At 37.6% G+C, this 15,881-nt stretch overlaps 1 protein-coding gene across 1 annotated transcript in view; it reads left to right on the forward strand.

Annotated features, from left to right (window-relative positions):
* Window positions 1–5,791: 5,791 nt before the first annotated feature.
* Window positions 5,792–15,881, forward strand: part of csrnp3 (cysteine-serine-rich nuclear protein 3) — a 28,716-nt gene continuing 18,626 nt past the window's right edge. The window contains exons 1-2 of the mRNA XM_058393587.1: window positions 5,792–6,012; window positions 7,036–7,067. The gene's annotated coding sequence lies outside the window, so the exon portion shown is untranslated. The remainder of the gene's footprint in view (window positions 6,013–7,035; window positions 7,068–15,881) is intronic.

The raw sequence follows: 15,881 nt of genomic DNA on the forward strand, positions 1-15,881 counted from the left end.
AACATATTATTCCCTTAAAACAGTGTGAGGAGTGACAGAGACCTTCTATTAATCGAATTTGCAAAATTCCGGAAATAAGAGGGCTTTTGGACCATGGACTAAATAAGTCGATTTACCCTTTTACTGACCCTGCCTTCCCGTGTTCTGACAACATGCTGTGTATCTGCAGATGAGTGCATTTGGTTGCCCTTACTATGACCTAGAGCCACTGGACACATCTGGGCATGCTCTGGGTCTCCTGGAAAGGGCCGAGTCTCTTTGTCATCATCCGTCTCTGCTGAACTTAATTGAGTGTCTGTGCCCCTTATAGGGATATCTGAAATGACAGCTGAATCTTAATCACTATCTCTGTCAGAGATATGTTGTTCTCTTGAAGAGCACTGCGTTGGCTCACCTGCATCCTGCTCTTAGTCCACCTCTCAGACAACATTTCACTCTGGCTTTCTTCATCTGTTGATTATCATTATCCATGCACCTGTTCTATCCTCAATATCCTCCGGCTCCAAAGAACCCAGGGGATGAGCTGTACATGGTCTTTCCTCTGATTCGGTATCTCTTTTCCAATGGTCATCACAGGCAGAAAGCTAATGTCCAGAAGCAGGGTGCGGTGCACTGTCTTTGTGTTGCCCTTGCTGTCCTCCAGCTTGTATGTGTGAGTTTGTAAATCTCTGTTCATGACTGTGTACACAGCTGCATCCTACTTGTCAGCTAGTTTCTTCTTTCCTCTTTCTCTCTTATTTGCGACAAGTACTCTACCTCCTATGATTAAGTGAGTGCCTTATATTCTTATTTTGTATCCTTGTGCTTGTTTATCTTGTTCCTTGATGGCATGTTCTTGAGTGATACTGATGGCCTCATTAAGATGTGACATGAGCGGTTTAACATTGTTTTTTTGATCAACAACCACTGGATCATGCAAAACCTACTTGAACATCACATCGAAAGGGAGCCTTGGAATTTAGCCGAACATGAGTTGGAACGGTGTATATCCTGTGGTTTCATGTGCTGTTGCATTATATGCAAAAGTCAAAGTCTGTATCTTGTTGAGGCTATTGGTCTTTCTCTCTGAGGGGCAGAGATCGGTGCTTGTTGCCAAGTGTTCGATTAAACCTCTCGGCCCCTCCGTTCCCCATTGGATGGTATGGGGGTGGTATGTTGTGTGTGACTTTGAGTCTCCTGATAACTTGAGCAGTTCTGCTATGAGCTCACTTTCAAAATTTGCCCCTTGATCAGAGTGGATATGTTCAGGGAACCCGTACACACAAAAAACATGATCCCACCACTTCTTAGCCACTTGTTTTGCAGTATGATTTGTGCAGGGAAACACATGGGTTAATAAAAAAATAAAAATCTGGGCTCATTAAATCCAACAAGCAGGGTGTGTGATTGATTGACAGCTCTGTGAAGGACAGAGTCCATGAATCAACAATCAGTCGTGTGATTTAGTGGAGCTGCTTGAGTCAATGAGCTGTATTTCAGTTTATCTTTACATTTCACCTCAACCTTGAGTAACAGTTAACTTTTGTATCAGCCTGAGTTGCTATTTTTCCATCACATAAGTCTAACCTTCACATCAGCCAGCAAATTAATTGCTACATCAACCAGAGTAACAAGTAACTGTCACGTCAGCTTAACTAACAATTTACCGTCGAATCAGTTTGAGTAACAGTTAACCATTACTCAGTCTCAGATAGTGTTGCACGATATACGGGTACTAAAAAAGTTTCGCAATACCCTGCTTTTAAAATTCCTCATTTTTTTTAGTACCGGTACTTTAAGAGTGACTGCTGTAAATCTGAGTGTTTGACAATAGGGGGCCTGGGTCTGGCTGGAGGGGACAGCAGCAGTGTGCAAACAAACTTAAGGGAGAAGTTCACTTCCAGAGCAAAAATTTACAAATAATTTACTCACCCCCATGTCCTGCAAGATGTTCATGTCTTGCTTTCTTCAGTCATAAAGAAATTAAGTTTTGAAAACATATCAGGATTTTTCTCCATATAGTGGACTTCAGAGGTGCCCGTGAGTTTGAACTTCCAAAATGCAATTTCAAAGGGCTTTAAACGATCCCAGGTTAGGAAGAAGGGTCTTATCTAGTGAAACGATCGGTCATGTTCTTAGAAAAATTAAAAATTGTATACCTGTTAACCACAAAAACTCTAGCACTAGCTCTGGGATGTGTGTCTGCGAAACTACATACTACATCAGGGGTCTTCAACTAAAATTACTTGAGGTCCAGTAAATGAACCCATCTTGTCAGCGGAGGTCTGGACAATTATATACCTTAAACCATGAACTGATGCTTTTTGCCAGACTAAACAAATGAGTGTAAACAGCAATTTTTTGGACACAATATAATAGATAAAAGGAAAAATAGTGATTTTTTTCCTGAAATGGGATTAACAATCATAATTATTGATGGAAACCTCACTGGTTCAAACAAAACAAAAAACAGAAATCTCATATCACATTTTATCTTTACATGTATTGTCTCTACTTAACTAATTGTATCTAATGCTGAACACTGCTCTCTTCTGTGCTTCACATTGCATTGGTAAAAGATCATCAGCAATATCATGCAGAAACACAAACAGGAAAAAATAAAGTGCCAGTGTTGGAAAAATGAAACAGTGCAAGAAACCCTTCACTGTTAGATAGATGGATGGATGGATGGATGGATGGATGGATGGATGGATGGATGGATGGTTGGATGGATGGATAGATAGATAGATACTTTATTCATCCCAAAGGGAAATTCACAGCTTCCAGCAGTATCCACAAACACAGGTAATAGATAAAAAAGGAAGGAATATAACAAAACATACTAAAATACCCAAATTTAGGGTACAAAAATACAACAAAAATATATCAAATAACAAAATATTACACAATTTAACAAAATATAGCAGAAAAACACTAAATACAGAGAGGAATAAATATAGTGAATTAGATGAAAACAAGATAAGTAATGTGCAAAACAAGTATTTAAGGTTACAGACCTACTTGATGTGCAAAAACTCTTTATGTGCAAAAACTGTGTGTTTATGAGTCCTGTGCAAATCTCAGTTTATTGAGAGTTCTGTATAAACCAGAGTGTATTGTGTGTAGTGTGTGGTTTATTGTAGAACAGAGAGAAAGAGTAGTGTCAGCACTGACTTTTCCCACCCCGTGTGGAATTAAAGAGTCGTATTGCATGGGGGAGGAACGACCTCCTCAGTCTGTCAGTGGAGCAGGGCAGTGACAGCAACCTTAATTTGTTAATTTGTACTGTTTCTTTAAGTCCATAAAAATTCAATTAAAATTCAATTAAATTGCCTGTTAGGCTGAACTGAGTTGGTGGAAGGTGGAAGCATAAAACTTAGTTCCAAAAATATATATATCATATTACATTCATTTTAATTTGCATACGTTTTCTGATTGAGAACTTCAGTGGGAGAACTTCAGTGGGCTCTGGCCTTTCCAGCTATCACTTTGAATCTTGGGAGGAATGGGGTCAGTGCAATCCTCAAACTGGAATGCAAATGTTCACTGGTCATTCTTGATCTGTATTTACTTTTGATCATGTTAAGTGTTGAGAATACTGACTCACAGCTATATGTTGAACCTAACATGCTCAAGGTGCGTAGTGCCACTTTCTAAAGTCCAGGAAAAACACCCTCCAGCGCAGTCATTCATTTCGAAAAACTCGGTTTTCAGTGTCAACTTTCCTTATTTTTGAGAATGGGATTGTTTTTCAATCACTGAAAGTTTCATCTATTTTCACTCCGCTCTCTGCTCTATTCATTGCACACAGAATTGCATGTCTGAACGCAGTAACAGTAAGCATAGTAACTGTAGTAGCAACCCGTGGCACCGCAGGACCCAAACGGCTCTAGTGAGCTGACCTTGATGTGCCTGATACAAATTTGATTTTGTTAGAAAATAGCGTTTGGCATATATTTATTTCATTATGTGAAAAGGATTTGCGATCTGGATAGTCGCATCTCGCGGTCCGAATTCGGACCGGAGTCCACCAGTTGGCGACCCCTGTACTACGTAATCACAGCAAAAGGTCACGCTGCATTTAAAAAAAGGTCAGGCTGCATTTAAACTGCATTTTGGAAGTTCAAACTCGCAGGCACCACTGAACTCCACTATACGAAGAACACTATATGGATCCTGAAATGTTTTCCTCAAAAAAAATAATTTCTTTACAACTGAATAAAGAAAGACATGAACATCTTGGATGACAAGGGGGTGAGTAAATTATTTGTAGATTTCTGTTCTGGAAGTGAACTACTTCTTTAAAATCAAACTGTTAGTAATGCAGGACTGTAAATAGCCATTTATCAGATGATTATGTATCATTACTGCTAAGATATAATATTGAAAATATTACTGTTAAAGTCAACTGTTAAAGCATGCAATAAATGTACTATGAATCATTGAATTTGAGTTCAATGTGGGTTTATTATCAGTAATTAAGTAATGAAGGTAATCATTAAAAACAAACACACACTGGAAGGTTGCCTAATCACAGGTCAGTGGCACTATTTGAAAAGAAAATTTGCTCTCCTTTCTTTCTGGCTTGCAAATTTCACACAAATTTCATCTCAGTCACAGGTCTCCTTTCCATTGACAGCATGGCCAATGCATTCAGCCTCTCCTGGGTCATGCTATTTCTCAGAAAAGTCTTAATTCTCTTGTGAAGGGTATTTTTGTAAAGATATAACCGAATTTTCTTTCATCTCGAGATATTTCGCTTGCTTCCACATTAATCAGTACCTGCCCATTAACTGACATTCTACTGAGTGGTAATGAGACTCATTAAGAATGGTCCAATCACATGAGGCCAAATATATAAAAACAATATTGTTTTGCTAACAACAAAAGTGTGTGGGATTGGGGCGCAGAGTGTTGCGCCCCAAGTACAATTTGAAACAAGCCAATCAGAGCTCAGCCTCAGGTCGAATGCTTTTCAAAACTTTACGGAGCTACATACACACTCGTTTGTCCAGCGCCCCGCACATACATACACACACACACACACACACACGCACAGAAATGAACGAAATACAGTTTTGATTTTTTTATTTTAAATAAATGATAATACAACCAACAGTACGACTGAATGATTTTATTTCGTTATTAAAATATTTAATTGTTGTTAAAGTTAAAGTAGCATTCGCTGGCTAACTTTAAGAGGGCGGTGCCCCAGCGCCCCCTATTGACCGGCTGCCACTGTTTAGAAACTTATTTTTATGGGCATAATGGGTAGTTTAATCTAGGTTTATTTATTTGGTCCTAAGCTCAGGACTATCTGTTTGGAATTTTGCATATCCTCACCATGTCCACATCAGTGGGTTCTCTGGGTTCTTCCCAGCACCAAGGAACATGGCAGCAGCTGAACTGGCTAAAATTCCCCTAGGTGTGAATGAGAGTGTGAATGATGGGCTAGCATCCCATTCAGGCTGTATTCCCACACTGCACCCAGTGTTCCCATTATAGGCCAATCACAAACCCTGAAGAGTGGTGACTGATGAAGAATGAAAACATGAATGAATAAATTCATGTAATGGAAACGTACACATTTCTCTGCAGAACAATCTAACCTGTAACGAGTAAATACCATCCCCAGGCTGCACATTTTCACCCTCGCTGAGTTGCCAGTTTTGTACCATGTGGGATGTAACTATCCAAATCTGGCAACATCTCCAGTTAGCTGTTCCAAGCAAGCGACCCCCCATTCTGTGCTGTGATTGGTGGAGCTTGGTCACGTGGCCGGCGGAGCTGTCAGCGCTGCCCTGCCTGCCCCATTGTTTGCCCGTCGGCCAGAACAGCGCTTCTGCTCCTCAATGCGACTGTAAGGAGGCGCTGAATGCCGGCTGAGTAAAAGCCTCACCGCTCGCACACAGTGTCACTGTCTATATGATATGCGATCCTTAAGCAGCACTCCATCTACCGCGCACTTGAAACACGAAGCTTCTCCATCCGTCGCTGCTGTCAGGTTTCTTGAGGATCTCATAAAAATGAACGGTAAGTGCACTCGCTGTTCTACATTGTCAGCATCATGGGATGCATCATGTTTCACATTGGTAGTATTGACCTAATTATTGTACAAGACTTCATCATATGCATGTTTTTTTTTTAGATGTGAAATTGTGTTAAAGGTGTGTTCTGTATCCCAGGAGCCGGCTATTATGTATAACTGATGTGATGAACTCTCAAACCCAATGCAGCAAGCCATTAGAAGAAGGTTTAATAGCCCATAGAGAGAACTAATTAGATCACAAGAGTAAAGTAGTCTTATACTGGTCTGAATTATAATTAAGAAACTTAAATATAGCATTTTGCATATTCTGTTATATAATCGAATATGCAATAATGACAATTCTGTATATTCTATTCTTGTGTGTGTGTGTGTGTGTGTGTGTAAGATACACAATTCTGAAAATTAAGGAAACATAGACAATAGGTTGATTTAATACATAATAGTGAGTGAATCTCATTGTGAGAACAGGCAGCTGTGTCAGGCAGAGCTCTGCCTCTTTGCCCAATCCCATGGGAATTGCTCTCTCCTGTAATGAGGGAGCATTCACAAGGCCCACGCAGGGGCTCAGGCTGAGACTCTACACATTGCTTTTACCCGTCACAGCAGCCCTTAATCATAAATATGTTCTGCTGAGATAATAAAAACTGGACTGCATTAGATGGTATGTGCTGACTGTATGAACATGTCTGTATGAATTGCACCTGGTACAGAAAATTATGAAGGAGCCATATTAAAATTAAAATGATACTACTCTAATATAGATAAAAGGCTAAAATAATAATAATAATAATAATAATAATAATAAAACAGTACCGAATAAAGGGAATTAGTTAATAATTATGTTGTTGCTGCCATGTTAAACATTTTTTAATATATTTCTTTTAAATTAGAGAAGGTCTGGACAGATAGCACAGTGTGTCATTCATCATGCCATGCGTCATATCTTTCCACCTGCCTTCCACCTCCATGCTTTATATTTAATAAGGAATTGGGTTTTTTTTCAACAGAAATTTGAAGTCACGAATATTCTTCTTTTAAGGTAAGAATCTGTCTAATTATATTGTATGCATTTTCATAATATGAAATCTTTTGGCCCTTATTCAAGACTGATTTTTCCTTCAATTTCTGATTAAACTATTCACAAGTGTTATGGCTGTAATTAAAGGCCCCCTGGGATTTCTCAGTGGTGTTCAGTCTTTGAAAAACATTTGAAATTTAGTATCTGTTGTTTTCACAAATAATATCTCTTTAACTCGTGTTCATCACTCAGCTGAGTGGATTCTCATCTGTCAATACAGATAATTGGCCAGCATCTGAAACCAATGCCTCTTATAGCTGATCATTCTTTTACTATTCGTTCAGCTTGAGACTGTGTTTGTCATTAAGAGGAAAGCTGATCTGATGGGTATTAGTGCTTTCTCTTCAGCAGATTGGTTTAGATCCTTAGTGGCTTTCCTCAATGATTGATTGCCATTAATAGGTTTAAAGGGCAGTCCTGGGTATGATACTAGTTTCTGTCATTAGGCTGTCATGCTTTACTTTGAAGTATGTGATGAAGAAGCTTCAGACATTATTTACATTTAGTCAACCTTTAGGTTTCAACCAGTTCTGTTTTTTACTGCAAGTTTTCTCTCCAGATTCAATGTCTTCATGTATTGTGTGCTATAGGTTAAATGTCGTTGTACATCTATCAGATCTCATTTGTTTCCTTTTAACACCTGCTACAATTATCTGTAGACGTTGATATAAAAAAAGCTTTTGGTTATATTTCTCTTGCATAATACTTGATACTTTGGAAATCGCTCTTAGGGTATGATTTACTATGAAATATACTATTAATTATGTATACATTATTACCTATTATATATTTATAATATCAGGAAGCAAGTATGACCTGTGACATACAGATTGCTATTTTTTGCAATTAATCTGAGTATATGGTGGATATGAATCATTAAGAAATTGCATTTTTACTCATTCAGGTAAAACATAATCAATGTCAGCTGTTTAGTGGTTTAAATATTATAGTGGGAGAAATTGACATGATCATGCCCAGTGGGCAATTCATTTATCACTAGGTGTTATGCAGCCAATTGGGATCTTGTTGTAGTCCATATTCTGAGGAAAAGGTTTTTGTTTTTTTTTCTTTGCACTGGTCAGGTCAGCAGTGGAGGATATTTTATATTACCTAATGGTCTAATATGTTTTGTGGTCAGCCAGAACAGAGCATCTGTAATATATAACTGACAGCAAAAATGTGAAATCCTGCTTATTGCGACCATAATTAAATCAAATTTAGTGTAAATGGTTTAACATGGTGCCAGTTGTCTGTAGGAGCGAGGTGAAGCGAGAGGGAGACAGTGGGTCTGAATGTGGCACTGTGCCTCATTATCTGCTTCCATTGTTACTCCTCCACCAATCCCTTTTTCCCTTCAGCAAGGAATCAGCTGAGTGCGGCAATGCTTCCCAGCATGCACACACATATTCACACACATACACCAAGGCTCACACTGTGCAGGAAAAAGGCAGGGATACTAATGCAGAGGTGCACACACATATTTATCTACAGAGACACGTACTCACTCATGAATAGGTTTATTTCCAAACCTCATATCAATCTCCTGGTTGTAGCCTAGACAGTATTTCTGTCTCTGTCTCTTTATTCTTGTGACTATATTTATTTGCCCAATTTATTACCATCCCTAATGGAATTGTAATGTAATTACTAAACATATGTAGTATATTTAAGTACATTTCAATGACACTGTCACTGTAACCAATGCATGTTTTTATATTTACAGTTTTGTGTCATTTGAAATAATCATGTAAATATTGATTCATGTAGAAAACACACTGATATAAGGCAGTGCTAGTAATATTCATGCAGCAGTTACACACACATATGTTTGTATGTGTTTAGCTATTTATCTATCTCTCTCTCTCTCTCTCTCTCTCTATATAGACAAATAGATTTATATATATATATATATAATTAGTCTTCTTTCAATGCCAGAGTGGCCTGGAATTATGCACAGTTATTACTTGCATATGACTATATTGCTCCATCGATGTAAGGCAAGATGTGCTGTAAAAGGTCAGAATTATGATTTGTTCTATACAAGGAAAGTAGAGGAAGAGATCAGCGGCTGCTCCTTTGGCAGAAACAGGCAGCTTGCTTTGGAAAAATGCCCTGTGCCATGCCATGCGTACACGCCTTCAGGGGGAAGGGGGTGGGCAAAAACAAAGGATGCAATAATCTGTTTTTAATTTAAGGAACAAAAGACTCCTAAGGGATTAAAAAATATCTTGCTTTTTCCAATCTGACAAGTTCACCAGTGTTTTTATGGTTGTGATACCAGCAGGCCAAGAGTGTGTCAGTTATATGCACAGAATCCTGCTTCATTTTTAAGGAAATACCAATAAAAATTGCAGTAACAATTATATATAATCAGTTGTTTCTGAACAGTTCATGCGGTTTCTTTGCAGACTTGTGAGTCAGCATTTTATTTCAGTAACTCATCTGCCTTTGTGTAAGACATTCATATGAAGACTGAAACCTGCTTACCTATGCATATAGTACAGTGAATAATCGGAGCCTTTGTTAATATGATACTGCAGTCAAATCTAGTCTTGATGAAGAAACACAGGCATTCATCCGTCCCATTTGGTGTGGAACAAAAGGACTCTTAGAGCTCAATTAGAGACTATGGGGGGTTTGATGTGCCCTGTTGGCTTCCTTTCACTGTCTCTGTGTCAGCTCCATATCTCAGCGATTTTCAGCATCTTGCCAGTGGAAGTGGTTGCCATGACGCTTGTTCGGCATGTTTATATGTGCGGCAAGGAGAGCACATGTTATTCAAAGATTCTTGTCTCTAAGCCGTTCCCTCTCGTATTATCTTAATGCGATTTACAGGGTACTACTTTTAAGGCATTGTAGCATTTAATACCATGTGTTCGGTTGAGGCATTAGAGCTGTGGTTGCAGCATTAAATACAGGTTGGTTGTTGCATTGAATTACTTTTGCAGCGTTTCATTACAGTGTAAAGTGTCATGCATTTGCTAGTTCCGTATAACTGTGACCATATCACTCCTGCATAGTGCTTCCAGTCTTCAAGGCCAGTGCTGTTTTGTTATTTTTTTTATTTATAGTAAGTAACAGAAATCCTCTTTTTTAATTTTCACTGAAATGAGTATGGCAGTAAGTGATTTAGTACTGAACAGATGTTTTCATAAACAGGAAACATCTCAATGCCTCGTCACCTCTCACCCTGTCTGCAGTTAATTACACTACTCTAAATCAACGCATTGAAATTCAATGGTGCTGTGCAGAAGGCCATCATCATTAAAGGTGTGAGAATATGTCTTTAGAAAGCTGGCTAATATAACATCACAGAAGCTGTCATAACACAGTCAGGCTTTAGTTTTGAGATATTAAAGAGTTTCTATTTCTGAAAAGATTACGAACATGAGTACATTGTATATATATATATATATATATATATATATATATATATATATATATATATATATATATATATATATATATATATATATATATATAAAGCCCATAAAAGAGTAGCCTACATATATATAAAAATAAATAAATAAAATAAATATAAATAAAATAAAAATAAAAACTGCCAGGCATAGACTATATTTATGTGTTTGCATCTGACATATAAATTCTTGTTATTCATTAGTATTTGTCGTTTGTCATCAGATTACCATAGACTACATTTTAATGGCGAACAATTCTAACATTTTAACACTTGTCTTTTCAATTCAAATGAAATTTTTATTTAACGTGAACTGTTTTAACATTTAACATTTTACACACGTCCACCAGCAATAAAACACAATGCGTCCTAACATCTCTCATTTTAAGAACTAGGTATCTTATAACTTAAATTCTTTATTTCATTTCTTTATTTATTTATAAGAATATGAATACACTACTGTTATATGAAATGGATTCTAGGTGTTATAATTGTAAATTATTGCTATATAATTATATGACATGGATGATCTGGATCTAATGATCTGTTAAGTATTTTAGAATATGTCAGTTATGTAATGCATGGAAATCCTATGCAATAGAGCTATCATCTATTCCACATCCATTTTCAGTCACATCGACTGAAAGCATGTTGTGAAAGGGTACGCGCCACATAAATGCTACAGATCAGTGACATAATGCATGAAACTATTCTAATCAACAGTACTATTTCTGGAGGCAGTATTATTCCACAGACATATTTTTCAACACAAAAGAACCAGAAAGAGAACCGAGGAAGGACAGTCCATTCAGCGTTGCCTTTCAATATCAGGCTTAAACATGAACACGAGCAGACGTGTGAACAAAAGGCAACGTGACTTAGGGCTTGAGTATTTTGATCAGGCCACGTTTGTACCTAGATATGTTCTTTGAATTTTATGTTTACAAATGAGGGATTTTATACAAAGTCATTACACAAATTGGGGGACAATTTTCTTAAAATAATGTCGCTTTGTATTGTTCTTTTCAGATTATTCAGAGCCTGCTTTCTCTCCCTCACTATCTCTTCTCTCTCATATTGCTATGGCAACCAATTTTTAATGTGGTTAAAATAACTGCATGGGGAGACAGTTGCCGTATGTTTATATATTCCAGACCACATCAAGATAGACAACTTGAAGTAATATGGTTGTTAGTCAATCGTAAATTACTATCTAACTAATTGGTGCAGTCTACCGTAACTCTTCTGATGTGTCACTAATAATAATCCGACAGATCATTTGTTGAATTTTCTAATTGGATGTTCTGCATTGTTTAATATTAAAAATCAAATCTGTAGATGAGTGCCATTCACGCATTCGTTTTTTTGGTGTTTTTGCACGAGTGAGTGTATGCAGTGGCAGTAACTGTGCGGGTCTGTCTGTGTGGCTGCGTCTCTTAAGTGTTTCGGTCTGAGGTTACCTAAGGTTAACTCAGCCATCCCGGGAACATTGGAATATGTATTTCTTTGTTTTGTTTTGAATGCCGACATTTCTGTAACAGATAAACGCGAAGGATTTGTTCCAGAATATATTATTGAAGCACTGAAGACTGAACAGTAGCAAATCAGGCTACCAATTAGTGATGCCAACAGAGCTTGCCTGTGAGCGTGCCCGTATGGAAAATATACTGAATCTAAAGAGAGATTAGAAAAAGCATTCTGCGCACAGCTGTACATGTGTCCTCTCAGCTGGGAAGCAGGCTAATTAATTCACCATCATATCAATCGTAAATATATGTCAGATCCTACTATTGTGCCAGCAAACAATACAGCAGTAATCTGATTCTGTCATCGTACATCTTGACACGAGGCATCTGTATAGGAACAATATGCCAGTTACTGTTAGAGCTGAGAACTGGGTATTCTACTCAGACACTAGCATCACTTTTAAGCCTACTTAATTAGATTAACATTAGGTGGTTCACATCAAGGTAAATTAAAAGAAGGATTTATGCTCTTGAACTGAAAGCATGTACTTGTATAATTCTTCTGTCCCACAGTGATTGTTTGGCATGAATGGCAGTTTAGTCATCTTTTGGTGACACACACTCAGTGTCTCAGCCTACACATGCACTCATCTAATTTTAGACTGCACACACACCCTGGCTGTCAGGTAGCTGCCAATCAGTAACGGGTACCACACCTGGCACTGCTTCAGTCATTTACAGCCTTACTCAGCTCCAAATTACAACCACATCATTAGACTCACTAGACTGCCGCAGTTGATTCAGATGTGATGTTAAGGATTTTCAAATAATTGTCATTTTCAGGATCAGACAAAGATGAGAAACATCTTTGTCTCATCCTGAAAGTGACAATTTCGAGGCATGTGTGGAACGAGTCCCTTCAAAAGTGAAGTATGCAGGATTTTTTTTTTTTTTCCGAATATTTGATCCAGTTTACACAATATGTTATTGAATCCAATCCAAAGAGAGGTGTTTAAATAATTGTAATTATTTTTTCACAATTAACACAAACAAGATTAGCTTCATAACTCTTCGCTGACAAAAGCCGTCTATGGTTTAAATATGAAAATGTTATCAGATCTCAGTGAGAAAATGAATTAATAATATGTGTGTGTGTGTGTGTGTGTGTGTGTGTAGACCCAGACAACCCCAGCCTCCCAGTGCTTGGATTAAAGATGAAAGCATTGTTCGCTATGTGAGATGTTGTGCATCTCTGTCTACTCAAGCTTCAGCTTCTCCTAAGTTTTTTTTTTTACTCTTGGCATGGGAAAAATGCAGACATAAATAAAAAATATTTTTATGAATTATTCAGGGGTGTCTTATGATTGACATGAGGGCGAAAGTACCTGATTATGCCACAAAAGTACGTGAGAGGAATGTCATTTAGAGTGGAATTGATACAGGTGGGATTTACAACTTCGGGAAAAATCTGCGCAGTTGCTAAGTGCAAGTGTGCTATGGGTTTTTTTTTTTTTTTACTTGAGGTCTAATTTGTGTCCATTGACCTTGGACTTTGTCAGAGTCAAAAATAAACTTTTTGAAACATTGACAAGTTTCTTTAAAAAAAATGCAAAAAGACAATTAATCTTAACCAGTATCTTAAAACAGTCAGAAAATATTTAATAGTCCAGGTAATGTCCCCTGTGCCTAGAGCATTCCGGCAGCATTGAATCAATATCCCATGATGCTTGATCAAAGAAGCTGCAAATAGACTTTCATTTATCAAATAGCAATTTTCTTAATGCTTTACTCCAGCCCAGTCATTAGCATACTAGGACCTGATAACACTCAATGTTTGTGTTTCACTAGCGGTGCATATTTTAATGTCCTTCTTAATTTATGCGTTAACACAAGCCATGATGAGAGGAGCAGCCTGGCATTTATTTCTATTAAGAGTTCAAGGCTCTGTGTAACACGAGGGAATACAGTCCGCTTTAATAAACATTACTACGAGACCACCGAGTTCACATTCTGTGTGTCACTGTAAAGCTGAACCTGTGCACATGCATGGAGGAATGGAGCTTTTTTTTCCCCCTCCATTGTTCTGGGTGGAGGATGAGGAGATCAATGCTGGGCACTAGCTGCAGCAGTCTGCTCCGTGTGCAGGATACTGAACAGCAGCCAGCTCTGTCTCGCTCCTTTCATGTATGTGTGTGTGTGTGTGTGTGTGTGTGTGTGTGTGTGTGCGTGTGTCTGTGTGTTGATGACTAATGCCTTGCCTTGGGCAACAGCAAGTTAACAAATGTACAGAGCTGGAATGAAGCCTCATTTCCATAAAGCACTGAATGTAGTACATTTGCTTAAATGGGCTCCTTTGTCTTTAATTGGCTCATATATTTTTGCTTGTTGCTCCCAAAAAAAAGACAAGTTCTGTATAGTCTCCCAGTTTGTGTTTTTTTTTTTTTTCCAAAAGACTCATTTTTGCATTCATACATTTTGTTTAAAGAAGACAGTGATTAGGAAATTTTATAAGTCATTTCAGCAGCGTGTGTGGGCTGCTGCCTTTTTGAACAATGAGTAATAGCATGTGTTTTTGTTTAGATTGGGATGGGTATTGATTTACAGGCCCACAAATCATAGATTGATTGGGCATTCATTGCAAATCAGATAGACTAGCAAGTCATTAGTAATGTGTTATACTTTACGGAGTCAGTTTATATCACCTGCTTTTTAGGCTTTGTGTGCTTTACTCTTTACTTTATAAATTTATAAAGCAAAATATTATGTGATAACTTGTGATCATTTGTACTCCTCTTTGTACCCGGGTTTATTAAGAATTATTTATTATTAGTAGATAGTAGACAGTCAAATCACTACTCCTAAACACGAGTTTAAATACATGTAGATTTAGTATTTAGGTAAGTTAGTATTTAGGGTTTTTCTACACTGAGAACACTCAATACTTTACTGATTTGTGGAGCTTTATGTATTAAAGTCCAGTGGACAAACAAACTAAGTTAGTTAACGTACTAAAAATGAAAAAGATACCCTTCTGATTGTTATGGTATATCTTGAATGTGGATAATATATTATTATTAAGAATAATAAAATTCTAATTGTACCGTTGATACTGAAATATGACATATATGCTCAAGACAAAGCTACAGTATTAGCATTACTAGCAGTTATGGATAGTTAGCAAATGGGCTGGCTAACTGAGCTAATATGAGTTAAAGAACAGATATCTATAGATATAGATGGACTTTATTGATCTCTAAGGGAAACTAGCTAGCTAGCTAGTAGTGTTAATATGCTAGGTGATATGAGGACATGAGGACATTTCCAGATTTCGTATTTTCAGGTTCTTCTGGCAGACCCAATAACTGCTTTTTAAAAAATGACTGATACGTTCCTGTGCAATATTGAGTAGTTTACTAGGCATTACAAAAAGAAAGAAATATCTTTTTAAGTCAACAACTTACCCATACCAGGCCTTCCTCACAGAATACTGCACCTTTTGAACGCTGTCCTGAAAGAGTAAGCCATGACCTTTAAAGAATTTCCTGCCTTGGTATTTTTCATGAAGCAGACCCCAAGTACAGTACAGTCAACACTTCCTAAATCTAATGCCAAACATGTCATGAATCAGCACTGCATTTATGTTTATAGCAGAGATCTTTAGCTATATAATCATTACAGTGTACAGTTTTGTCGGTTGTATGGATGTACAGAGAGACATCCCCTTTTCCCTGGAAATCTCCAAAGGAGACCTGGTTCTCACAAGGTTGCAGTTTAGGGCTGTTTCTGGTGTGTGTGTGTGTGTGTGTGTGTGTGTGTGTGTGTGATTTATGAGGTTAAACACAGTCTGGACTCTTACCACACTTCTCCTGAGGTGTTAGTGGCCTTTTACAC

This window comes from Hemibagrus wyckioides, linkage group LG06, assembly GCF_019097595.1.
Source record: "Hemibagrus wyckioides isolate EC202008001 linkage group LG06, SWU_Hwy_1.0, whole genome shotgun sequence".
In the NCBI taxonomy this organism is placed as follows: Eukaryota; Metazoa; Chordata; class Actinopteri; order Siluriformes; family Bagridae; genus Hemibagrus; species Hemibagrus wyckioides.